This window comes from Sparus aurata, chromosome 13 (assembly GCF_900880675.1).
Source record: "Sparus aurata chromosome 13, fSpaAur1.1, whole genome shotgun sequence".
Classification (NCBI taxonomy): domain Eukaryota; kingdom Metazoa; phylum Chordata; class Actinopteri; order Spariformes; family Sparidae; genus Sparus; species Sparus aurata.
The window spans coordinates 15,924,459-15,950,278 of NC_044199.1; the positions used below are offsets into that span (position 1 = coordinate 15,924,459).

Here is a 25,820-nt window from a genome sequence, read left to right on the forward strand (position 1 = left end):
TAGAATAAGATGGACAAAATAAACCAAAATAAGAATTTTACAGTATTTACATGAGGGGCAAAGTAGCGTGAATTTGTGTTATCTAGGCTACATCTCGCACAGTCAGCCTGAACGAGCTGCTTTAATAATCATTTATTTATAATAACATTAAGTTTTCTTAATGTCGCCCCGTTCTCGCGAGTGTTTATATATATATATATATATATATATATATATATATATATATATATATATATATATATATATATATATATATAATTTTCGATATTTGAGAATATTTCGGTGCTAGCTAAATGTTATGTTAAAAGCCTGCGTTATTCGGCAAGATGCTAATAGAAGAAAAGTGGCGTCGTTGGTGACCATTAGCCGGTGTAGCTCAAGTATGAGGGACTGCAGTTGACATAAGTGAAAAGCTTTTGAAACTGTATCCTGACTTGCCCAGGCTTTTTTGAAGAAATATCCGACATACGGACACGCAGGAAAGGAACGGAACGGAGGCTCCGGAGTACCAATGTCAGGTGAGAGCAAACCATCAGGGCCTGTATTTAACAACATGCTAAAAGTGAAATTTTGCTTAGCTGAATTATACAACTTATTTCCTACTTTACAACTTTCTATTTTGACTGGGGATTTAGAGCGTCCCAGTAGTGTCTTTTTCAAAGTTTTGAACCTGTGCAGGCATGGTTTCAGTGCAGAAACGGGATAGTTCAGGCCTCTGGGACGTAACGTTTAACTACGACATATCACTCGACATTAAAAAAAATGTCCTCCGTTAAGTAACATGTATGGTTTAACAATGGAGGTGTTTTGATATTTGGAACTAGTACCACGAGGAAGCTGTGAAGTCCAAACACTGAAGCCCTTATTGTACACGTCGGCTTACTCACACTGTCACTGCGTAGTCTTATCAAAGCGGAGACATCTTTAACGTCATTAGTAACATCTGTGCTTCTGCCAAATCAAATGTCAAATCAAAATATCTCCTGAGAAAGAAGCCCTATTACGTATCCCCGTTATTATCTTTCAGAATCAGAATTTCGTTCCCCCTGTATTTTGAAAAACACATCTTTTATTTCTTCAACGTGTATATTCATTTAAACACATTATGATTCATTTCATGTGCTGGTTGCTACTGAGGATTCCACGCAAAGTAAATTAAAGAAATATAATGCCATGCTTTTGCATAATGACTTATTACCAAGAAAACATGACTTCCAAGACCTACAAGTCCTTGTAAGATTTGTTTTCCAATGTAAGGTTATAAATGCTGTTTAAAATACTCTCCCTCTCAAGCAGTAGCTACATGTTGGTTGAGAAATAACCTTAGTTATTTGTTGTCTAACAGTGGGCAAATCTAAGTATATTGATCCTAAAAATATAGGAATTATCCAGTTAAATACTGGGTTACAAATTCCAAAGGAAAAAAAAAAATACAAATCCTAACCTCAGTGTCTGAATTTTCTGCTAAGGTGTGTGTGACGTGGTCAGTTTTACCTATAGCAGTAGTTCATTTCAGCGAAGGTGCACCATGTGGCTAAGGGAAGCAGGGTCAAGCGGGTGTTCCAGTCTATGAAAGATGGCACAAAGTGCAACCAATTAGGCTTGGTGAAGTTAGTCGTCATTGCTTTCCTTTATGGTTTTGTCTGTAGATGGCAGATCCTTATAATGTGTTGGAAAAATAGAATTACATTAGCAAATATAATTTTGCAGTCCACTGCCTATTTTGAACTAAACTACTCCACTCCACAGTGGACTATCCTGAGTGCTTCCTCTGGTTATATGATACTTAAAGTGTGTTTACAGGTCTTGGGGATTACTGCTACATATGTGAAAATGATATTCTAAAGGCTCTAGAGGAAGCTACATGTATTTTAATGAATTTCCCCCCATAATGTCACTCAATGGCTAAGATGCAAACCAGCACGTTATCCAGATGTATTATCACAGCATAAGTGTGTCAACTACTGCACAATATATAGTTTCAGCATCAACATCGCAATATGTGCTATAAGCTATAGCCACATCGCAGTATATGCAGTGGCAGTGCTGCTTGAACATAAAGGTTCTTATATTTCTTGACTTACCTACAAGAGATATCTGTCTAATGTTACATACTTTCATGTGATTTAAGGGTTTATTGTTCCATGGGAGGCTTTTTCTTTAAGTGACATAGAGGCTCTGAATGCACAGCACTCCACCAATCATTCATAATCGCATGCTTTTGATAAAATGCGCTCCCCTACAAAAACACTCAATGCTCCTAGAATTATTAATTCTTTCCAAATAGAGGTATTCAAGTTATCTGGGAGAACTTTTTGTGTAAGAATATCTTCATCTGTTTTTACCATCATTCTGTTGCAATTGTTTTCTCACATGTAACCTCACCCCTGACTATATCTCATAAATGTAGCTTCTTCTTAAATGGCTAAAACTGTTTTTTGTGGGCTTGTTTAGGGTCCTGGAGCAGTGATCATTAGAGTAATTCTTATTATGGGAGTTATGATCAATTTTCCTATGCAACTCTTAATCTGTGTATTCAATTAAATAATTGTAGCTTGTTTCAATACTTTTTCTACAGTTCTGTTTTCAACATGCTCGATATGGTCTCAGTTGGGCCACCTTAAAACTATTGCTGACTTCTGAAGTCTGTTAAATGCAATTGGCTTCATCTTTTATTGCCCATATCTGCTAGAACTCAAAAAGACTGTAAACGGACAGTTATAGAGGCACGTTGAAGTGACTGCCACTAACTTACAGCCCTTATTACTTCACATAAATCCATATTATTGCAGCTGTGCTATCATATCCTAATAGATGTATACCTTTAATTCACCAGAGGGCAGTCTTGCTACGCTTAAAACAACATATTCATCCTGTCAGACTAAACCCATGATTTAAATAAACCTTTAAGAGCAGAAGTGAAGAGCTGAGTATAGTTTTCAAGGTTTCCTAAATTCCTAAATATAAAACATATATAAAAATATAAAACTATCAGAGTTATTCAAGTGGCAGTGTAAAATAGCTTATGATTTACAGTGTTTATGAACAATAACATTTTGTGAATACACATGATTTCTTACTTCAAAATGTGCCTCTATACACAGAAAATGCCTCTATACACAGTAATTTACTACTGGCGTCCAGAATAATCATCAACATAAAGAATTGCTGATGTGGTGAAATACTTGACAGGGGAAGATATACATTTAATCAACATTTTAAAAGCATGATATTGTAGAAAATTCAATTTGGTAGAAAATGAACAGGTTTTTTAATTGATTATGTGGAGAGGTTCAATCGACTTCCATCCACAAAGTTGCTCTCCCTCTCGTTGTTATGGAGGCATTTACGAAGCACTGTGCAGCAGTTTGTTGTGCTGCTGCAGTTTCCCAATGCTGTGAGAGATGCCTGAAGCAAGTGAGGGTGAAATCACAGAGTAGTTTTGTTTTCACTGGCTTTGCCATTGTGCTTCTAACACCTAGCACCCAAAATACTAGGGAAGTGAAAATACTTGCAAACTGCAGAAAAGGGGTGCTGAAGGGGAAGACAGGAGGAAATAGACAGGAGATGTATTGATTCTCTGTTCATCATGAAGACAGGACAAAGGAAAACTCTCATTTGCACACATTCATAAATACCTGATTAAGACATTCATTTTGTAATTAGACACAAGCTCTCATGCTGCAAAACCCATTAACAACTTCATGATATTTCCGTAAATAAACAGACTGACTTTCAAGAAGCTAAGCAGAGAAAGTTGACAAAGGGCTTGACCGATTTTTTTATTACAAAGAGTTAAGTGGATCGCAGCTTACAAGGAGGCTTTTCATATTCTGATTGTCATATTGAAATAAGATATCCTGTCAGCACACTGTCAGTAGCTCTTCTGTAGCCGTTTACACCATCACAGACTCAAGTTAGAGCCACTGAAGTATAAAAGATAAAGACTTTATGCTGTCAATGGGACATTATTCTACAGGGATATAAAGTATGTCTATTGTGATTAAGGGTGACTGGGTTTATTTGTTTTAAATCAAATTATGTTCGTGTTGTTCATTACGGAAAACAAGTTTATATTATTTGATGGCACTCATTGTAGCTAGACCTTTATTTCTTGTTAAGAGCTCTGTTAAGACGCATGATTCTGCTGAATCTCCTGTTTACGATGTAGTCTTGTCCTTTCTCAGGCTTGCACCTTAGCAAAGGATATGCAAGCACCAACTTTATTGAAAACCATTTCACAACAATGCTGCTACTGCTTAAGGAATCTTGCCAAGAATGCTAGAGGGAAAACCTAAATGGTGTTCTTAATGCACTTAGCTAGGTATACACTACCTCCAGCATTTTCAGTTCACATCACAGGTCTATTTGCTTCTTTTTACTGGCTGGTAATAAAAGACGAGCCCTTAAGAGGCAGCAGAAAATCCCACTTCAGCTTGTTACGAGAGTCATTGAGGTTAGCAGGCCCTGTTGGCCTCAGTGGCTCTTTGAGAACAAGGCACTTCAGGTATAATGCAGTAAAACACCCACATGCTGCTGTGACTACTGCTAAGCTTTCCACAAGGACAATGTTTGTCTCTGTAGTGCTCTCTGGATATTTGACTTTTTAAACCTGCAGTTTGACTTTGGAAGTAAGGTCTCTCAAAGAGTACAGTATTTTTTACAATACTGTGACAAAAGGACCAGGGGGAATTCTGAATAATCCACATAATATCTTATATCTATATTAATTTGATTCTGTCTGTGCCAATGTTGGTTCAACTGAACTGATTTAAATACAGATAAATGCCTTTATGTTTTCCACTTGTCTATTGGCCATGCTGTGATTGTAAATCATGGATGGTAATGTCTGTCAGGTGTTAAGGTTGGTTGCTAGGTTCACCACTGAAATATCTCAACAACAATTGGATGGATTGCCTTGAAATTTTGGACAGACATTCATGGTTCCCAGCAAATTAATGCGACTGACTTTGGGGATATATGAATGTTTCCTCTAGAGCTGCTATAAGGATGACATTTGTGGTTTTATGTGAAATGTCTGTACTTTTGAATGGACTACTACTTTTTTGGTACAATTTGGTACAGATATTCATGCCACCACTTGTGGGTAAATTGTAACTGTGCTGACAATCTGACTTTTCGTCTTGATTTGATGATAATAGTATTTTTTTATGACAAAATAAAATTTATAAATGTATGACAACCTCAGCTATATTTTGTATTTAGTGCTTAACAGCAAACGCTGGCATGCAGACATACTAAAGTAAGATGTGAGATCTATTCTCCATGCAACATCTAAGACAAATTTTCCAGCTCGCCTTTTGATTTGCTTTACCCTCCTCACCTGATTTGCGACTCTCCCCTCATCTGTGCACTGGGTGCTCTATTCTTGTCACAAGAATACCATACATCTCGATCACTACTTGCGCTTGTCATAGGATTTTTATTCTTGTTTCTACTATCCTTACACTGATTCTTCATTGACTTTTGTGTCTGTTCTGGCTAATATGAAACAATTGTGCTGATATTTTGTCCAGGACACTGTCAAAAAAGATGATTGTGAACAACAGTAGAGTGTGTATCCGTGTGAATATGTATGCTAAATGAAACATTTTGTTGAAGATAAAAAAAACTACCTCATTATATATCAGTGCTTTAGGGCATTAAACACAATAACATGTGGTAGAGTATTTGGTAGAAATGGTTGCTAGTCTTAAATGATCACAGGCTGGAGGTCAGTGATTCATGACCTTTTAATTATCAACCACATAACCATGTTTGTCCTGTGTAGAGAAAGTGGTTTTATCTTTATCTACGTTTGCTCGATGTGAGAAGCAGCTTGTTTTGCCTGATCAAAGAGCAAGGAGAGACAAGTGAGATGGTGGGTTCTTCAGATCTTCCCTCCACCTCTTCTTCTTCGGCTGGTAGAAGCTGAGGGAATTGATTACACGGAGCAGGAGCACTTTGTCAGGCCTGAATGCGTTTTTCACAATGTGTTGCGAAGAACAAAGAGACACTGTTAAAGCTTTCGTAACACCCTCTAAAACTTTTGATTTCCCCCTCGGTTGAGCAGAAAGTGTCAGGAAGACAGCGGTTTAAGATTAATTGGCAGCGTGTCAGCGGCGTATTTACATTTTGTTCTTTTAAAGATGCAATTAATTACAAGAGATGAAGAAATCTGCAGAGAGATGAGATGTGTTGCACTGGTTGCCCTCCTCCCTGCAGACTGTCTTTTGCTCTGAGGGTGTGTAGGCAAGCTTGCCAATTAACCACAGACTAAAAAGGACCCAAAGCAGCCATGTTTCAGCAGGTAAAAAAGACTCAATATTAAAGTGCCTGGCAGGAGATGTAACAGACAGACAGTAGCATGTCGTTTGCATACTCCTGTGCTTCAAGCTATACTAGGAAGATGCAACAAAAATGTTCTCTTTCAAGAGTTTTGTAACTCCAGGAAACTGTAGTAAATTGGGCTCAGGAAAGGCATAAACTGTAAGTGCTGTGTGCAGTAAGTTAAGGGCTCCTATTGCGTCTGCTTTTATCACCAAAGGAGCCTTTCTTCGATGTATAACCAACAGGATTGAACCAGGAAAATGTGTCTGTAGTCACCCTAACATAAAGTCTGTCTGGTATTCCTCATAATCAAGGGAGCAGTTATAGTCTTCCCTGTCTCCACTGTTGGGTTATTTATATCGCTGGAATTAACGAAACACAGAACACAGTCACTTGACGCATGAGTCTCACAAAACCTCCTTGTTATGTTGATTTCTTTGACGTCATGCTTTTTTCATGTTTTGATGAGACTTTGCCGTCCTGCATTTCAATTGCAACTTCTTCCTGAGCACTTTTAAGTCTTAGGACAAATGTGGCTCCAGTTTTCTCTCCCCCCTTGGGATGCTTCTAATAACCCTTATGCCCATTCCTCCCGCTGCTGGCATCCCCAGACTTTCAAATAGAAACCCATGTCCCAACAAAGTAAGGGTTAGGCTCTCTCTTTCCTTTAATGATAAGACATAAAGTGAAGCTGTCAGAAATACCCTGAGTCTAAATAAGTAGTGTTTTTTTTTTCCTGCCCCTCTCCCCCTCAGCAACCACAAACATGGCGACAGCACCCAGGAGTTGCAGCAGAGCTTCTTTAAAAGCAACATATGCTTTTGTACTGGAAATACATTAGTCATAAGGGGGAAGTAAAGGGGGAAGGGGGGAATTGAAGTTTGGCAATAACATCTCAAATGCCCCACATTTTCACTCTAGCAATAAGTATGGAAAAGTTTGAGAAGAAAGAGAAAGTTTGATGTAAAAACATAAAAAGGAATAATGCTAGATACCTCGGGAGCTTGCTCGCTTCGCACATTCCTGTGAAGACCAAAGAGGGCCTTTTAAAAAGCTTGTATAATTGATTCCACCCAGAGGTAACCCAAGGCAATCACCTACCTCACCAAAAGCGAACACTAAAGCCCTGTGTAAAGAGAGCCTGTTTTTGTGCCGTGCTGTTGCTCTGCAGTCCCTGCCATCTTTTTTTTATTGGAGCTTTCATCTGCGAGTGTGAATAACTGTGAAGTGAGGCAAAGCTGAATAAACATTGTCTGAATAGGTGATTGATGGATCAATTTGGGTCCCTCGTTTCCCAGTGCTGGTGGTGGCATTCACATTGATTATGTTGCCTGTGGTCGCTAGCCAAAATACAGTCCTTGAAATGAGTACGTCTGTTGGAAAACTTCCAGCGCTGCCTCAGCCAAACAGATGGCTCCCAATGCTGCACTCATATCCATATTAATGGCGTGATTACAATGCATTACAATCGAGAGATCTTGTCATTAACGTTGTGATTTAAAAAGCAATTATGGGTTTTGATTATCCACCGTCGCAGCTATAAGGTGTATGTGTTGCTTTGCCGCTGGGCCCGTAGAGATGGCAGATTGATTCCTCAGCTGAGGAATGTGTTTAGCGTGCTGACTGACTGACACTTAATGAGCTGAAATAGGTTCTGCATTACAATGGAAGGGAGCAGGGTCGAAGGGTGAGAGGGGAGAATATGAAGACGGCCATAGGTGCATAGGTGTCAGTTAACAGGTGATGGGCTGATGGAGATTTACTTTGCATTTGTGTGTGGATTGTCTTTTTTGATTTCATATTCCCAGAGATGAGATTTCTAGAGGAAAACACAAGACATCACTTTCACAGTGAAATGTCCAAATGCTGTCATCTGGTAAGATAAGATAAAACACCCTCCCACCAGATTAGAATTTCACATAATGTTTTTTTTCATTATCAATTAAATTGCAGGCTACTTTCACAACAAATTGTTTGGTCTATAAAATTTCACACACACAAAAAAGGGAAATGCTCTTCACATTCTCCTAGAGCCCAAAATTATGTATTCAAATTGCTTCTCTTGTCCAACCAGCAGTCCAAAACCCAAAGACTCTTCATTTACTACCATAGATGACAAATAAATGCAGAAAATCCTCACATTAAAGAAGCTGCGACCAACATTGCTGATTGAAAAGTGCTTGACTGAAGTATCTCAACTACAACTGTATGGGTTATCATAAGATTTTGTACAGATACCCATGGCACGCAGAAGATTAAAGCTAATGACTTGTGTGATGGCCTGACTTTAATGTTCTGCCAAGAGCAGGTCAAAGTTTATCACTGGAAAAGTGATACTCAGTCAAACATCTCAACATGTATGTGTTGTCATTATCTTTTGATTTAAGGCAGGAACACACTGGCCCAAACGTTCTGAACATCTGAAACATTTGGGGAGAATCGGACGAGTTCAGGAACAAATCTGTTCGGTCTGTTCAGCTGTGTTGGAAGCTTTTGGAACCACGTGGACGGTGTCTGGTCAGATTCAACTTGCAAAGTCTGAGAGTGTTGGCGGTCGGAGGATTGGATGCCTATGGGCTGCACTCTCACTCGCACCGTCATTTCCTGTTTTCATGTTTTGGATTACTGGCATGAGACTAGCGCCACCTGGTGTTTAGGCGACTTATTGCATCCTGCGCAAGTGCAGAACGTACACGCTACTGTGTAGTTGCAGCCGTCGAGGTGGTATGTTTCAATGCAACGTTTCTGCCGAACGGGTCAGATGAGAGGCAACGGAGTGGTCGGATAAAGGCAGCTGGCCATTGGTTTGAGTCTGGGCGGTGTGTGGGCCCCTTTTGACATTCATTTCTCTCGATAATTGTGTCATAAAGATTTCATATCATACTATGCTAATCAGCTGATAAGCTGATTTGTTCAGCTATCTGACAACGAGCAGATGAAACCAACAAGGCTGTTTCACATTTTACGAGTTTGTAGAACAATTTCTGTGACTACAAAAATCTCTGAAATCCAAGTCCAAATCTTCAACACAGTTCAGTCATTAGAAAGTGGCCCAGATAAATCATAACCTTGCAATGAGTAATCTTACCGAATGAATAAGAGCTAAGAGAAAAATGAGCACAAGTGGAGTTCAGTGAATGGGAGACACTGTTGCTCTTTTAAAGCATGTGCTAGTTTAGACCTTGTAAAGGGCAACACTATCTTCCCTGATGAAGAGAAACAGACGGATAACAGTGTAAAAATTTGATCCCATCTTCTGCCTCCGCTCTGTTATTACCTCAGGTGTGAAATCCTTCCCTGCTCACACCAGCGAACCAAGCGGGCGTGCTCAGCTGTGAAATTGTATCTTTTCTGCTTCCTCTGCCCCCCTCCCACCAGCTCCTTCCCCCGTCCCCTGAAAGGATGGCAAAACACTTTTTTCCTTGGCTTCCAAAAAATGCAGCACTTCCTGTTGTAAGGAGACGCTCTTCTGGTCCACAGTTGAATAATCAGGTACCTTCTTCTGCGTTGCCCCGCGCACCTAATAATGAAGGGATCAGAACCCACAGAAACACCTTGACACAGCAGCAGTAACTCGGCTGTACTGTCATGAGTGGAGACGGCTGACTTCTCACATTACCGTGCGACTGTGCTAATGTTGTCTTGTAAGAGCACTCAAAGGAAATGAATCGCACACTGGGTTGAAAAGCTCCATCTGGGGACATTTGAATTGAGATGTAATGAACGCACGGCAAAAAGGTGCCATCTGTTAACATTACAAGGTAGTTTGAGCACATTTTTAAGTGCACTCTGTGATGTAGTGCTGGTGCAGTCATGCGGCTTGAGGCCTGCTTGACTAATCCTACGCAGGTCCTCTGTGGCTTCTCCCATGTCTTGACAGCAATGCCCTATTTTCTCTGTGGCTTCCCCTGTGAGAACAGATTGCTCTTCCACACCTCTCAACACTGCCAGGGTGCAAGAGAGCAGCAGTTTGCCTGGAGCTTTATGGATCATACAGTGCTGGCCTGTGCAATGACATGTCACAATGCTGGATTACATAAAACGTCACTGGATTTTACTTTACTGTTCAGAATACAATGGCTTTAAATCACATTTGAGCTAATGGCATCAAGGATTGTAGAGGAATTTGTCACAGGGTCAGGTCAATATAATCTGTAGGATTTCCGTCCGGGTTAATTTGGTGTCACTGCTGTTAGCAGCACATGAATCTGGGAGGAACAACGGTTGTTTTTTCTGTTGAATTTGTTTTTAGTGCAGTCATGCAAACTCGACATTAGCATAGCAGAGATGTTGCTGACATGTTGGGAGGTGTGTAGCATGTTGCCAGAAGCTCTTCATCTTATTGCTCACTGGAAACTGACCTGCTGTCAAAATGATGAATGATCATTGTCCTCAGTGCTAACCTCAGTGACAGGTACTTGTACAAAGTACAAAGCCACCCATTTTGCCAGTTTTTAATGTGAACTTGCAGGACTGGAAAATGTTGGTTTGATGTGGCTATAAAGAACTGACTGATGGCAATTAGATGAAGAGTAATGGCAGATTACATGCTGCAGTACATTCTCTGAATCCTGAGAAGAAAAGAGTGACAAGGTGAACATGTTTAACAGCTATTGCGGTGAAAATGCTGCTCATAAATGGTATCATAAACATGTTTTGTTTTGAAACTTAAAAAGAACCATCAGAGGTCAACTAAAATATGCAAACACTGAACACTGTGAATGCAACTTATTTTTGGTGATGGTTCACCAGCACTGACACTGAGGTTAAATGTTAAGCTTGGATCATTATTTTTGCTTGTCTGATTTACTGCCTGGAATGATTTTCATAGTGTGAGCTTCTCCCACTGGTGTGTCCCTCTCATGTGGCCATTTACCTTCCCTGCAGCACAAAATGTTAGTGAGACATACAATGTGCAATAAATCCCATCCCTATGAAAATGTTTCTGAGGATATGTCCTGCAAGTGAAACATAATATTCTAGCCTTTAAAAAATGTGGTAATAACACCAGTAGGGGCATTTTTATGTGACTATGGGAGCTGTAGTGAATCAGTACTTACAGGTTGAGTACTGCAGGCTGCACCGAAATGCCCATAATCTTAGTAAAAACAACAAGGTTACATCAATTAGTGATGTTAGATGATAAAATGTTGCAGATTATTTACCGGGAAATATGAGTACATTGGGAATACGTTTCTGACTGCATAGCATGGAAGGAACGACTTAGGGTACAAATTCACATATTTTGATATATAAGCACACCCTCGCCAATAACTATATCTTTGCAAGGCTTTTAACAGGCAACATGATCTCCAAACTCTTTATAACAGAATAGTGTTTCCCCTCCTGCAGCCCTCAGTGGACTGAGTCTGACAGAGGGAACGCCTGCAGAATAATTTAACAGGACTGTGGGGAGAGCCAGAGAAAAGACAAAGCCCTCCAATATGATCTCTGAGGACCCTGCAGCAATCCACTGTTCTCCTCCTGCCATTGCCATTACTGACACTATTGATTATGGCCCTGGGAGTGATGATAGCATTCGGCTCTCCCCTTCCAGCGGAAGCTACAATCACGCCACCGTGTTTCCCAAATGATAGACTGTCTCGGAAATGAAAGAGGAGGTGAGGGCTGGAGAGAGAGAGATAAGGGTGATTGAGAGAGATAGGAGAAGGAGGCGGTGGGAACGGAGGCTAGTGAGGGGGGTATTAAAATGGCTCTGTTAGTATTTCGTAGCGGCTGAGGAATGTAATGTTCCTGTCGGCTGTATTAAAACACGGGGGCACAGTGTCAGAGTTGTGTCGGAGGCAGCGGGGCCTCGGTGAAAACATGAAAATGGCATAATTGCCTCTTTGCCTGTTTGAATTGCTAACAAGGGAGCCTGACATTTTCAAATGGTCCTGATTGCAGAGAGCTCAGGACACCCAGGCAGCTGAGGCTTTTATGTTATTGGTTGCTTTTAAATGAGGCAAGGGACAGCCTGCTTGTGCATATGGAGAGCATAAAAAAAATCAACGGCAATATCATCTGGATTGTCTACATAAACATGAGCAGGAGGTTTTCATCTCTGTTAGGACACACACACTGTACGTCACACACCAGGTGGCTCCTTGATTTAATTAGCACAGTGAAGCTCCAATTAGCTGCAATAGTAAATCGGATAGTGCTTTTCATCATGGCACCGAGCTGATAGGCCCAGTAGGACTGTATTCTCCGTCTCCTCCAGGGAAGACAGTGGATCACAGTGAGTGGAGGATTACAAAGGGATTATAAGTAGACTTTAGTTCTTCAAACCACTTCTGTATCTGAGTCTTTGTCTTTGACCTGAAGCAATGAGACACAGTCCCCATCAGGAACAGAGAATAGGACTGTTTAACTGAATCACCAATGGTTGGTTGCTTCGAGTTAGGTTTGCAGCTGTGACATGGTTGCTACATACTGTGTATTCCCTACCCTGATAGTCAAGATAAAGAGAATAAAGTACAAAGGTTTTTTGAGCATACAGGCTCTTGTTCAGTGCTACCCTGTTTCATATTCACACAGTAGCACATTCACACTTTGGAATCACAGTAGAATCGCTGCTTTCCATTACTAGTATGCTTTCTGTGTATATTTCTTCTCTGTAATCTGTTCAATCTGTCTGTGTGCTTTGCTGCTGCTGTTTCATATGACATTCTCAGGAGAATCTAATGATAAGATCTAAATGAAATCTTATCTGCTATCTTGACTCATATTGAGATATCTCAATCTGTGTAGAGATTACAGTCTAATAAAAATCTAATTTGTAAATCTAAAATAAAATGTATCTTTAATCTTGTATTCTCTTATATAACTTAATTTATTTGGAGGTTACAACGTAATAAAAACGGACTTTTTAAAAAACCCTTATCTAATTCCCTGTGCTGTAAAACACACCTTACCGATAAATGAAATAAAGTTTCTGTGACACTATATCCAAAAAATTATTATGGAAGCAATCGCAAAAAAATATGTTAATAATTCACCATCATAACTTTTTGAAGCATAATAGAAGGAACTATTAACTGGTTATGAAACAGTCTCAACGAAGTTATCTCCATCCATACTAACACTCATTAAATGCATTTAATGCAGCCATTCAGGTAAAGACAATTCAGAAATACAAAGCAGAAAATGTGACTGCTCTTTACATAATCCTCCCGTGTAACATCAACAAAACATTATTGGTAATTGCTTAATATAAACAATATGACATCCATTCCATCAATGTGCAAACTTTAATACTCTAATACCACAACAGTTTCATATTTGCCAATGATGCTACATACACTGGTAAGGCAAATAAGGAAGCAAACGTTGGTGTCTGCATCCTTGTTTACGCTGAAAACTGAGTTTCTGAATGTCTTAATCCTGAAAGGAGTCCTGTTTTCACAAGTGCTGTTTACATGCACAGAAGGCAAAAATGCATAGAAAAAGCTGTTTTAAGAAATGCCCTTGTAGGTTTTGGACAGGGCCTAAAACAAAGTAGACTTTGTTTTACCCTTGTCATTCCTTACGTAAAAGGGCTGCCAGAATCAACAAAAAATGAAAGATCTTTCTAAAAGCTTTATGCAAATTGCACTGCTAGACTATATATATTTTATGTGACACATAGTACTAAGCGGCAAACCTCCCCAGTGTGCGCTGGAGGTTATTGCTCGATGAAGCTAGCAGGTATCCTTCATCGGCAAAGATAAGAGACATAATCCTGTCTCCAGAAAACTGGACACTCTCCTTTCCTTGGCTGCACCTTAAGATTCTGCTTCTGAAAATCACTAGCAGACATTGCAAGGCTTTCCATATCATTACCGTTTTTATCATTTACGTGTAACTCATGGGTTATTCCCTCAAGCAAGTTCTACAGGATTATGGAAAGCATTCATAAAGTACTCAGAATGGCTGTGAGAGAGCCCTTATCCACACTGTTGTCTATGGACACTCTGAGATTAGACCCAAATGCCTAGCTAAAGAGCACTGTGCAGATGTTTGTTGCAGTTTTTCCCTGTCAGTCTGGATTTAAACCATGAGCGATTTCACAAAAAAAAATACGGGATAGTCTGAGACAGATCTGAGACTGGTGTCTCTACAGCATGAGACTTCACTGTCAGGTCAGATGAAGTTTGAGTGACAGCTCAGTGTGTTGTCGAGTATAGCTTTGGAGACATACAGTGTACCACACACACACACACACAGAAAAGGTAACTGTGTCTTCCAGTAAAATCAGGGATAGGCAGGTTTCCACACTTGACTGAGCTGCCCACATCCTGTGTGTGTGTGTGTGTGTGTGTGTGTGTGTGTGTGTGTGTGTGTGTGTGTGTGTGTGTGTGTGTGTGTGTGTGTGTGTGTGTGTGTGTAATTGAATTCAGGAACCTTCCTGCAATAAGACAGTGTTCATGGTCTCTGTAACTCCGGTCTGCGTTTATCGTTATGAATCAGGCCAGCGTGTAATTGCTATTTTGACACAGATGTCGGGGCACCGACTTTCTCTGATTCCCTTCATCCACACTTATTTTGCTCACATTTTCATACCTCAAGGCTTGTAGTTCTGATTAGGAATAACAATACGGGTGGGGGAACACATTGTAAGATGACAAAAGTGACCTTAGCAAACATCTACTTATATACTTGTCCCCCTTTTAAAACACTGTGACAGCGAAGCCTTGAACAGATTATGTTATTATAAAGCTGTGCAGCAGTGATGTGTTACTGGAGGCTAGGGATTCTTGTAACATGTAACTATGCTTTTTAAACTTGAGCTTGAAGGCCTATCGTGTTCATTTATATGGCATAAATACAAGTAGGAGCTTACTAAAATCAATAGAAGTAATCCTATTATTTGAATAGGCTATCTTCTACAAATTCCATGGAAATCTGGCTATTAATTTTTCAAGATATCTAACCCTAACCCTAACCCGACACCGTATCAAGGATCAAAGTGTTGGTAGTAGAGATAATTTGAACTGAAAATAAAGGCTCACCGGAAGAATCATCATCGTGTACGTCTTGTTTTCCTGCTTATATGGATAAATGTCTTTGAGATACTCTGGATGTAACTTCAACACAGTTTTTCAGTTGTTTCTAATAAAAATCCACTGTTCACAAGAATATTCTTGTATGTAATAATTTGAAGCAGTGAAATAAACTGCTATAACTGTATATTACTGGACAAAACAATAAGCAAACAAACATTATGGACAAACACAATGGAAATAGGTGGAATCATCAAAAGACCATAAGGCTTAATGACATGTTACATTACATTAAGTGCATGCATGAAGTGTATGCTGTCCACCTTCTCATCCACAGCTGCAGAGCCAGCAAGGCCCATCAAAGGACCAGATGAAAGACTGAGCCAGAGAGCTCAACTCAGCTCTCCAATCCAAACACTGACATATGCTGCTGCTGTTGCTGCTCTTGGCTGCAGCTGTGGTGAAGGCCAAGCAGATGGAGGATGGCCTGGGAAGGTAGCATCAACAGTGACGTGCGTGTGTTTGTGTGTGTGTGTGTGTGTGTGTTTGTGATGGAGGGTGAAAGGCACAGTCGGGGCTTGATCCTGAGGACTTTAGTGTGACTTAAACCTCTGTGCATTTTATATGTGCATTTTGATACACACCTGCCACACTGAGCTGACTTGGTGACTGTGGGTGTCCAGATGTTCTACTTTGCATGTGTGTAGCTGTCTAATGAGGACTGCTGCTTTTCCCCTACATGTCAGTAAAGGGTAGAGAAAAAAACTAATCAGAATGAGAAGGTACAGTATATAACTAGATTAAAGGGACACTGCAATTTTGGGAAAGAAATTCAAAGTCAGAATTTTTATATTTACAATATTAAACAAACAGTTCCATAACTCAATAAACAAGCTGTTCTCAGAGGAATATAAGGTCCCCAGAACACTGAAGCTAGAAAAGTGGCAGGATCCGACAAATATAAATAAAGTACACTGTTTTTGAAACAAACTGAAATTGTGTCGTCCTTTAAGGTCAGTTTGTTTATTTACGGTAGTTTGTTAATAGGGCTGGGTATCACCAGGTACCTCGCGATACGATACTATCACGATATTTTGCACACGATAACGATAATATCACGATACAGCGATTCTGCGATCATCGATATATTGCAAGGAATTTCATCCACAATACATCACGATATCTGTGTCACTGAAGAAATTCAGAATTTATTGACTGCACTGAATCCATTTCACAGGAATTACAAAACATTGTCAATCAATTTCACAAGAATGACAGCCAAGTAAACAAAGAGTATATTGCCCAGTGTCTCTTCTTAACACACACACTGACTCATCATTAAATATCTATATGTGTGGGTTTCAGAGCTACTTAAACCATTTTTTTTATTTTATTTGGTTGTATACCTATGTTTGAATAAAGATAAAGCTGTCCTCCGAAGAGGGGTGGTGGTGGTGGTGGGCCAAAAAAAAAAATCTTTTTTTTTTTTTTTTTTTTACATTTTTAAATATCGATATTTGGCACCAGTGTATCGATAACGTACCTCAAGATTAAATATCGTGATATATCGTAGTATCGATATTTTGGCACACCCCTATTTGTTAAGGCAAAAAAATCTGTCCATGAAGATCTTTCTCTTCTGGTTAAAATTTGTGAACAACAAGCAATTAGTCAGATTTAGAATACACATACAGAGTATTGGAAGTAATGGAATTTAGCTCAAGGACCAAACCTCAAAGATACATAACTAAAAAAGCATTTGGAGTAGAGCTATAGGATTTTTGCAATGTCCACTGAATTTAGTAGACATTTTTACTAAAAAAAAAATCCATGACATGAACCTGGGAAAAGTTCTGAATTCTAAGCCAACTATCGAACGATTTCAGTGTCGTTGACCAATTTTTGTTTGCTGTTCGCTTTAGCGTTTAACTTTACAGTCAGAAGGGTATGCCTTGTCGCTTGCTAATATGGTAGCTGAGAAAAGTATGCTTATGAAGGAAGCCCTAAACGGCCATGCATTCATACATTTTATTTCCTCCGTTTTCCCGTAATAAAGAGTTATTTCCTCCGTTTTCCCGAGATAACGAGATAATTTTCTAGAGATCTCGAGATAACGAAACTTTGTCTTCTCGTGATAACGAGTTAATTTCATTTGTTTTCCCGAGATAATGGGATAATTTTTGTCGAGATCTCGAGATAACGAAACTTTGTTATTACTGGTAGACCTAGATAAACATTGATGGTGGCTCAACAACTGAGCAAGCCATGGCATTCAGAACAAACAGCCTATAAAGTCAGTCAGGCCGAGTCAAATCTTTAAGATCTTTGCTTAGGTGATTCAAGGCAGCTTAAAGGTACGTTCAGGGTTAGAGATTGTTGTCACCATTTAGAAAGGTCTGTGGATTTAGGCCTAACGTTAGGTTGGCATTAATACTTGGCTTCCAATAATTGCTCACCCAGCTTATGGCACACTTAACCATGTGTGTTGATCACAGTGCCCTCCAAAGCTGCTATAAATGTCCATAATAGATCCAGTTAACATTTCCTTTTCTGCAACCTCTATGATTAACTTGTGTTAAATTCAGGACTTACTGAAACTACATAGTTATTGTATGTAAATGTCTGTCGTCATGCTTAAGAGTAACCAACATTGACTGTTGGTAGAAGACATAATGCAAGCCTTCTGCAATTCTTGTTTTTTTTTTCTCTTCAGCCTTAAAATATCCACACAGTCATAAGAAGTCTCTAATGAGACAAATGTAACCATATTGTAGGCCATTTTAAACATTTCATCAAATATATAAAGCTAATGTTTTTTTCTGGCAAGGACAGTCTTAAATTCATACAGACCACACTCTCCTCAGTGGTTATTATCCATTGTTGTAATGACACCTAGCCCTCATTGTATTGTAGGTTTAAAGAAATTAGCAAACTTTTTATGGAAGATTTCCAAAACCTGCGTGAATCTGAAATTTTGATGACCAAATGAGAGTCGGAGTACGGTTGTAAAAAGTGATGTGATTTCTCAGATAATACACATTAATATGAATGATGGTCGGTCAGTTCCATTAAATGTCCCTCTGACAGGAGAGGGTGGGAGGAAATGGAAGATGTGAGATTAGATGAAGTGAAAAATGGGCTGTTATAAGCAATTCTGTTACCATGTAAAGTAGTAGATCAACAAAGATGAATTCCCCGTAGTTCCCTGCTGTCCAGTATATCACCAGGGGCTGGCTTTGTCCCTCTTTGTAAATCCTGATAAGTACAGTCTGCCTCAAAGAGATGCGAGAACACAGTTTAGGAATGTCACACAACTCATACCATCCAAAAATATGTATTTAGTTAATTCAAATCATAAAACTGATTTTCTTTTCTTTTTTATATGTCCAGCAAGTTCTGATTCTAATTTTTAAAAAACAGTTTTCCTTGATTCCCCCAATTTTAGCTCAACGTCATGAGAGGCTTGTTCATCCCAAAACCCATATTAAGACACATTTGTTCCTTTAAGAGTTGTTTTTCTGTGAGCAAATTATATTTTCATAAGACATTTTCTTTTCTGTATTTTTGTTGTAAGGTGCTCTTCTTTCAGGAAGTTTATCCTCCTCAAATTAAAGTTCATGTTTTGATTAAAAGGAACTGGAATTTTCTCTACGAGTGGCAACCGCCATTTGAGTTCTCCTTGTATCTTAACATAACCAGTAACATCTTAACTAATGTAATCTAATTAAAACCAGACGCAGTGGCTGCAGGGTTCTACCCAGCTTAGTCTGACAGCGCTCCAGGCATATAAAGATGAAGGATGCTATATTACAACAGCTGAACACACTGAGGCAAAAAAACCTTCGGACGAACAGACAAGGCTGGGATAATCACATCTGTGGCTACTTATATTTACATAGCTATCCATCTTTGATAGCAGACTGCAGCTTTGTTTTGACCAGGAGGAGTGGAAAAGCTTCTCTATCAAACACAACAGTTGCTCTCTAAACACAACCAATTAGGATGACGGATGACTTGCGCCTCGGCATGCATCCCACAAGAGACATGAACATACAAGTTGAATAACAACACAAATAAAGAAAAACAAAGAACGACATCAGAGAGCAAAGTGGAATATTTTTCATCTTGGGAATTTTGGTGCCTTGCTTCCCACCCCTCGGTCGATTGTTCTTTATCATACCTGACACTCTGTTCTATTTGAGGAGATTTGTAGCACGGGTTTTGATGCATAATGGATAGGGGCTGACTTGGAGCGGTGCCTTGTGGGAAGATGGAAGCAGGCTGGGGAGGGCGTGCCACTGTTGCTGATTGCTTCTTATTGAGCCCAGGCACCCTTGGGATTGTCGTTATGAAGCGCTCAGCATGCAGAAGCACTGTACTCTGTCTCATGACCCACATGAGTTATATGTAGTATATCAACAATTACTGTGTCCGCAAAAGAGCTCCTTATTTATGATTCTGTTAACACACCATAATGCCCTTTAACTTCACAATCTTCCAGGGACAGAGAAAGTGTCCTTGAAGAAATAAACAGAGTTTTAAACAATGTCGAGATTAGCTCCAGGAAGCCAAATCTGGTCTTGCTAAGAGTGTTCTGCAAATCTGTTAAGAAACCTCATTACTGAGAACTGCTTGACATTACTGGTGAGAAATCAGTTAAATGAACAATCTTTACCCTGAGGACTGAAAAGCAGAGCGACAGAGGAACCCTTATTGTTTTTCATGATTCTGTATTCATAGATCAATATTTCAGGGGTCAAATGTTGTTCAGAAATTGTTCAGGATGTGTAACCTCACAGGCATTGCAATTCATAATCATCATCTTTCATCATAATGTGTGATGTGTCAAATTCTATCATGCATCCTGACTGAATCTACAGACATTTTGGGTTGAACTGCCAGAGTTGCTTTGCTATCCCCCCAGCTGTTTCTCATTCTCATTTCTTTATCTTCGTCCTGTCCGCTTCTATTTTGGTACGCAGTGGTATCTTTGTTGGAGCTGTCGGAGCCAACACAAATGCGTTTGAGCCCTGGCTCGGCGAAAAAAGGGAGTTATGTTCAGAGATGGCAAGAATTGATTTCCAATTTCCTCCACAATGACTGCATCATTTCCAGCGACTCAGGCAATTTGGCCTACATTACTGAGGCTGCTGGGGGCTGTAGATCAGGGTGACAGCTGTCTTCACCTGAGGCCCCACTCACTGCGATCAGAGAAAGCGTGAAAGAGAAATGTACTCTCCATCTTTTTACTGACGCTGTCTCGATCAGAAATTGATCCTGACCCATAGAGAATAAAAGATTTGAACCTTTTCATGGACAGAAAAGAATGTGCTTTTGTGTTTTTTTAAATATATATATGTACTGTATGTATAATATACAGACACCCTAGACGGAAACACGGGAGAAACTGGCCCCCCTCAATAATGTATATCATCGAAAACATTTCCCGACTTCCCATCAAAAATATAATTTCTTTGCTGCCACAAACATAGCTGGAAAATATCCCAAGTTCTCCTTAAAAATTACCACTGGTGTCACACTTACCTTCTCCTTTTATTATTTAATTGCAGTTGGCAATCAGCTTTTGGGTGCTTTACTGCCCCCCCACTCGATTGGAGCGTAGAGCAGAACTGAGTCTGACATTTTCTTATTATGACTTTGTATAAACAGTGAAGTCAGACATGTGCTGTTACATTCCTATATAAGACGTATTAACTTTTTCTACTCTTTTTTAGACATGTTTATGTTATATTTGTTTATTGTGAGCCCCTCAGCAAAAGAACAAGTGAAGAGCTGCGGCAGTGACAGATAGCTGTTCAGCCTCTTACCAACTAACACAAATCACACAGTCCCTGAGCCCAGTAAAAAAGATGCCTCGGCAACAACGCACATTAAAATAAAGCACAGACAGCAGACTTGTTCTTCATGTGACCTGAAATTAACCTTGTATTCGTTGTTTATTGTTAGTTTGCTAGTATTTGTAATTTGTATTTTATCATGTGCAAAATCAAATTAAATCAAATCTAGAACATAGAGTTAGATCAGCGAACTTAAGCACATTGTTACCAGACTGGCAGATGACCCCCTGCTGTTGCACCACTTTCACTGCTCTTTTCACTGATTTATTCAGTTTAAATACAAAAAAGGTTGAAACACTGAACTAGGATGTTGTGTTAGCCAGTCATGCTGTGGGTTCTTGGTCCTTCAGCAGAGAATGGAGGTTTTGTATTTTTCAGAGGTTGTGATTGGTATTATGTTGATTCACTGTGTTTCTGAGAGTGCTTCATTTGGAGTGATGTGCAGGACTGCAAGTGTGTAATTGTGTTTCTGTGTGTGTGTGTATTTGTAGATTATGGTGATGGAGGAGTTGTAGCGATCAACTACTTCTCAGCAATCAGCCTCCAGCTGTGAGCTCTCCACCGGCCTCCTCCACTTTTGCTGGCAAATCTGTAAATGTCGAACTGTCAGGACAAGAGGGTCTGTCTATACACCGAAAACACAAAACATCTACTGCATGGTTTTCGTGTTGTATTTCCGTGCCAGTGACACATGGAAAGAATCCATCCTTGTCTACAGCTACCCAAAGGTAAGAGATTGATTCACCAAACCACTTTCTACAAACAACAAATGCTACACCAAAACAGCAAACAGACACAGATCAGGCTACTGTGAGTATCACTGAGGCCAGGGTGACTGCACGCCAATTAGAAAGCCATCATCATTCAATTTAGACCACATGTTACGTGCTAAATTGGGTCTCTATAAGGTGACAGTGGCTCCTATTAGGTGTGGTGTGAGGATGGAGCTTTATCATAGTGCTGGTTCAGAGGGATAAGCGGAAGGCCATTTGTCAGCTGTAATGCATTGCTTGCAGCAGTTTTAATCAAAGAGCACTTTGTCCTTTTGAAGAATGGTCTGGTGAAGGGATGTTCAACACTAAAACACCTTGTGGCCAGACTGAATTAGGCTTCAGTTACAGTATACACCTGTGTGGGCTTTTGTTCATTGTTCTTGAATTAATGAGGACAAGAGAAAGTGTTCCAGTGAATCAGTTGTGCTGCTGCTTGATGAAGAAATCCCAGCTTTGCTCACAAAACAGCCTCAGGATATGGCCATACACTATGTAAAGTTTAGAGAACATTTTGAATTGTTTGTAGGCCTACAGTCATGAAACATATTAGTCTTGCTGCCCGGTGAGCCAAACAACAATCAAATCTGTCAATAAGAACAAATACATTAATGTCAATTAGAACACATACATTAACACCACCATTGTTCTTAGCTGCAGTATCCTGTTTTTGCTCTTTTCAGTATTTTGATCACAACTGTGAAATTGCTCTCCATGTCTCTTCAGATCTTTTGTTATCCTAAAGGTATCATGGCAGCAGATCAGTGCTTTTAGTTTTGGGACATTTAAAAGCTTCACATGGAATTATAATGAGATGAGAGAGGGTTGTGATCCCCCTGATAGACCACAAAGAGATTGAGATATAATTAAACTAATCCCAAGATGACTGTAGCTGTTATTGGAAAATTCATTACCTCTTATCAACTGGCAGTGGGTTCACAAGTCATTTCAGTGAAAATTACAGAGAAGCGCAGTACATTTTATGTCTTAGGGGAAGTTAGTGTTCTTTTCCCTATAGGGTTATTCTGCTTCTTTAAAAACATAGGCCAATATTAACCTTTTTTGGTGTATTCATTAATCATAATTCCCTTTTTCTTTAAATGAAATTGCTCCAGTAGATCGGCTCAGCTGGCAACTGCACTACGGATGCTCCATCCTCCACGTGACTTAATATCCCATGCAGAGTTTTTCAGTAGTAGCGCTTCATGCCTGCCTGATGTTGTTTGAATGTTGCCTTTCAAAATGTTAATTTTGTGTGACAGTCTTTCAAAATGTTAATTTTGAAAGGCTAAATGGCAATAAATATAGATTGAAGCAGAAGATTTCGTTAGGTAAAAACATGTTGTGGATTTGGGAAATTATTACATCGATCTTTTTTCAATATATTTTGACTTTTGGACTTCAAGTACTAGTGCTTTTTAAGTACATTTCTAATAATCATTAGAAATGTTCGGATTACACAAGTCAGAAGCAATTCTACACAAAACAAAACAAACAAAGACAAAAATATTTGCTAATTTCTTTCCATATTCCTGCAAATGTGGAAGGCACATTAGAGCAAAATTGGTGAAGTGATGATATCTAGTCCCTGTTGAGGACACCTTGAAGGCTCCAGAGATCGTTTGATTTCCCAAACTGAATAAATTCTGCACATATAAACATAGAAATGCTTAGCTGGTTGGAGGTTGTTATAGCTAAAATACCTGCTGAAGAAAAATATTTTCCACAGACACATTATGTTATGTACACATCTACAAACTTCATGTTAAGTCTGTCGGCTGCAGGGCGGTTCAATCAACTAGTGAATTTGTTACTGCATTTTGTCAACATGTGTCCACAGACACAAAGAGCACAGACAGATCTTGAGAGTGAGAGCTCTGTCGTTAGCGCTGATGAAACTGTCTAAACCTGATCGTGCTGATAACACATAAGGCAAAAATCTGTTACTGCACTGCCTATTCATCCCCTAATATGCTATTAGGAAACGGAATATGAAAAAATCTGATGAAACTAACGAGTTGTGGGGGAGAAATATTTCACTTGTCTTGGGAGATGACAGGAGGCCGGGTAATGACATGCAGCAAGAGACCCCGGGTCAGGCTCAAACTCTGGGCCTCCGCAGGGTGTCTGTAAATGGATCACACACTGTGAGACACACACACACTGAGCTACTGGGGTGTGTTGGACATAGAGATTTTAGTCAAGATATTGCAGTGTTTCCCACACATTAATTTATTTGTGGCAGTCGGCCACAATTTTCAACACCCGACACATATTTATTTTCTATTTTTCGAGCTGTGCGTCCCATTCTCTCTCACTCAAGACAGCGCACCCGTCAGTAAATAGCATGATGTTATATACTCCGATACAGTGGATGGCGGTGTGGTTTTTAGTCTGCTGGTGAAACCAACGAAGATGAGGATGAGGATTATTTAACGCGGTTGGCTTGACCGTAACTTCCTCTGCAAAGAAGGTGGCTGGCCTCATCGTCAAGATCAAGCCCCCACAAAGAGTGCCAGGCCTTGAAGCCAGTTTTTGTCATGGCAAAGCTGTGTTATTACATCGTCATGTGATGCACTGGGGAAACACTGTGAAAGATGCATCTATAAAATGGCAATAAAACCTCATAACCCCTGCTAAATGACTCGTTAAGCAGTCAGAATTTGGGCAATTCAATCCAATACAATTTGTAGAGTATAAAAGAGCCGCCCAAATACATTATATACCTATCTAAGTTAGCTCGGCGCTAAATCGGAAGTTAGCTGACTTGGATGGCGGAAGCCACACTTTAAGTCAGATTCTGAAACACTGCACAATATTTGCTTGAATTATAACTATTGATGTGTTAAAGTGTCTGCTGCAGCTGGTAAAGGATTAACTAATTTTAGTAACTACATATTACTGGGTGAATGAATGGGCGTGTTTACAGTGGAATCTAGGCACACCTCCAGGAGGACGGCTGGACACCCAGTGGCTCAGATCCATCTGAGAACCGGCTGGCAGAATTCCCCTTGAAGTTATATAAATAATTTTGCTCCAACAGCATTACATTACCTAACAAAGGATGATGAATGATTTTTATTATTTTTTTTGTACAGCTGCTTATCAAACCATACCTTTCAATCTCTTGTTCTCTCCATTAAATCCCTACTCATCCATGTAATATTCCAAATTGCTAAAAATCTCTAATACTGTTGACTAATGAGTTGGCTAATCCAAAGCGTTTGGTAAATCAATGTGGAAACCAGTGTCTGGATGAATGAGAAGCACTGCTTAAAGTGTCTGGTTGCGTTCTGGTAGCCCAGTCTGTGATTAAGCTGAGGGAGGCGAGGGGGAAAAAAAATCAATAGTTGAATTCATCTCCCAGATCACAGGAATGTATTAGCGTTGTTAAACACATTCCACTTAAGGCAGCAGATGAGCGCTTTTCAGACACATAAAATGAGTCATTGTTTAAACCATCTTTTAGTAGTGTGTCTCCACTAGCCATTAAATGCTGCCAGACTGTCATTAAGCCATGTCTCATTTCATGTCAAACGGTCGTGTCGGTGGCACTGATTCATAACTGCAGACGTCTCAAAGGCTCTCAGCTGATGGGAAAGCACCAAAGGGTCTCATCAATTTTAAGTTGGGCCTGCAATGACCTTAACTTCCTGTGCCCCCGTCACACACACAGACGATTGCCCACAAACAATAAAACTGTAGTCTAAGGCACATTAGAGTAAGCAGTGTGTATATGCAGAAAGCATCAGATGCTGCTTGCTTTAATTGATGTTCTCTAGCATGATTTAGGGAATGATCTCATATTCTACTTAACGTGATCTTAAACAGTTACATTAATGCTCACTGATGATACCAGAATGTGATTCAAAGGAGCC

The 25,820-nt window shown here is 39.7% G+C and overlaps 1 long non-coding RNA gene across 1 annotated transcript; it reads left to right on the forward strand.

Moving 5' to 3' along the window:
• The first annotated feature begins 444 nt into the window (after positions 1-444).
• Positions 445-21,889, forward strand: LOC115594546 (uncharacterized). The gene is made up of 3 exons (XR_003986513.1): positions 445-518; positions 15,652-15,809; positions 21,664-21,889. It is a non-coding gene; the product is annotated as an uncharacterized LOC115594546 (long non-coding RNA).
• Positions 21,890-25,820: the final 3,931 nt, after the last annotated feature.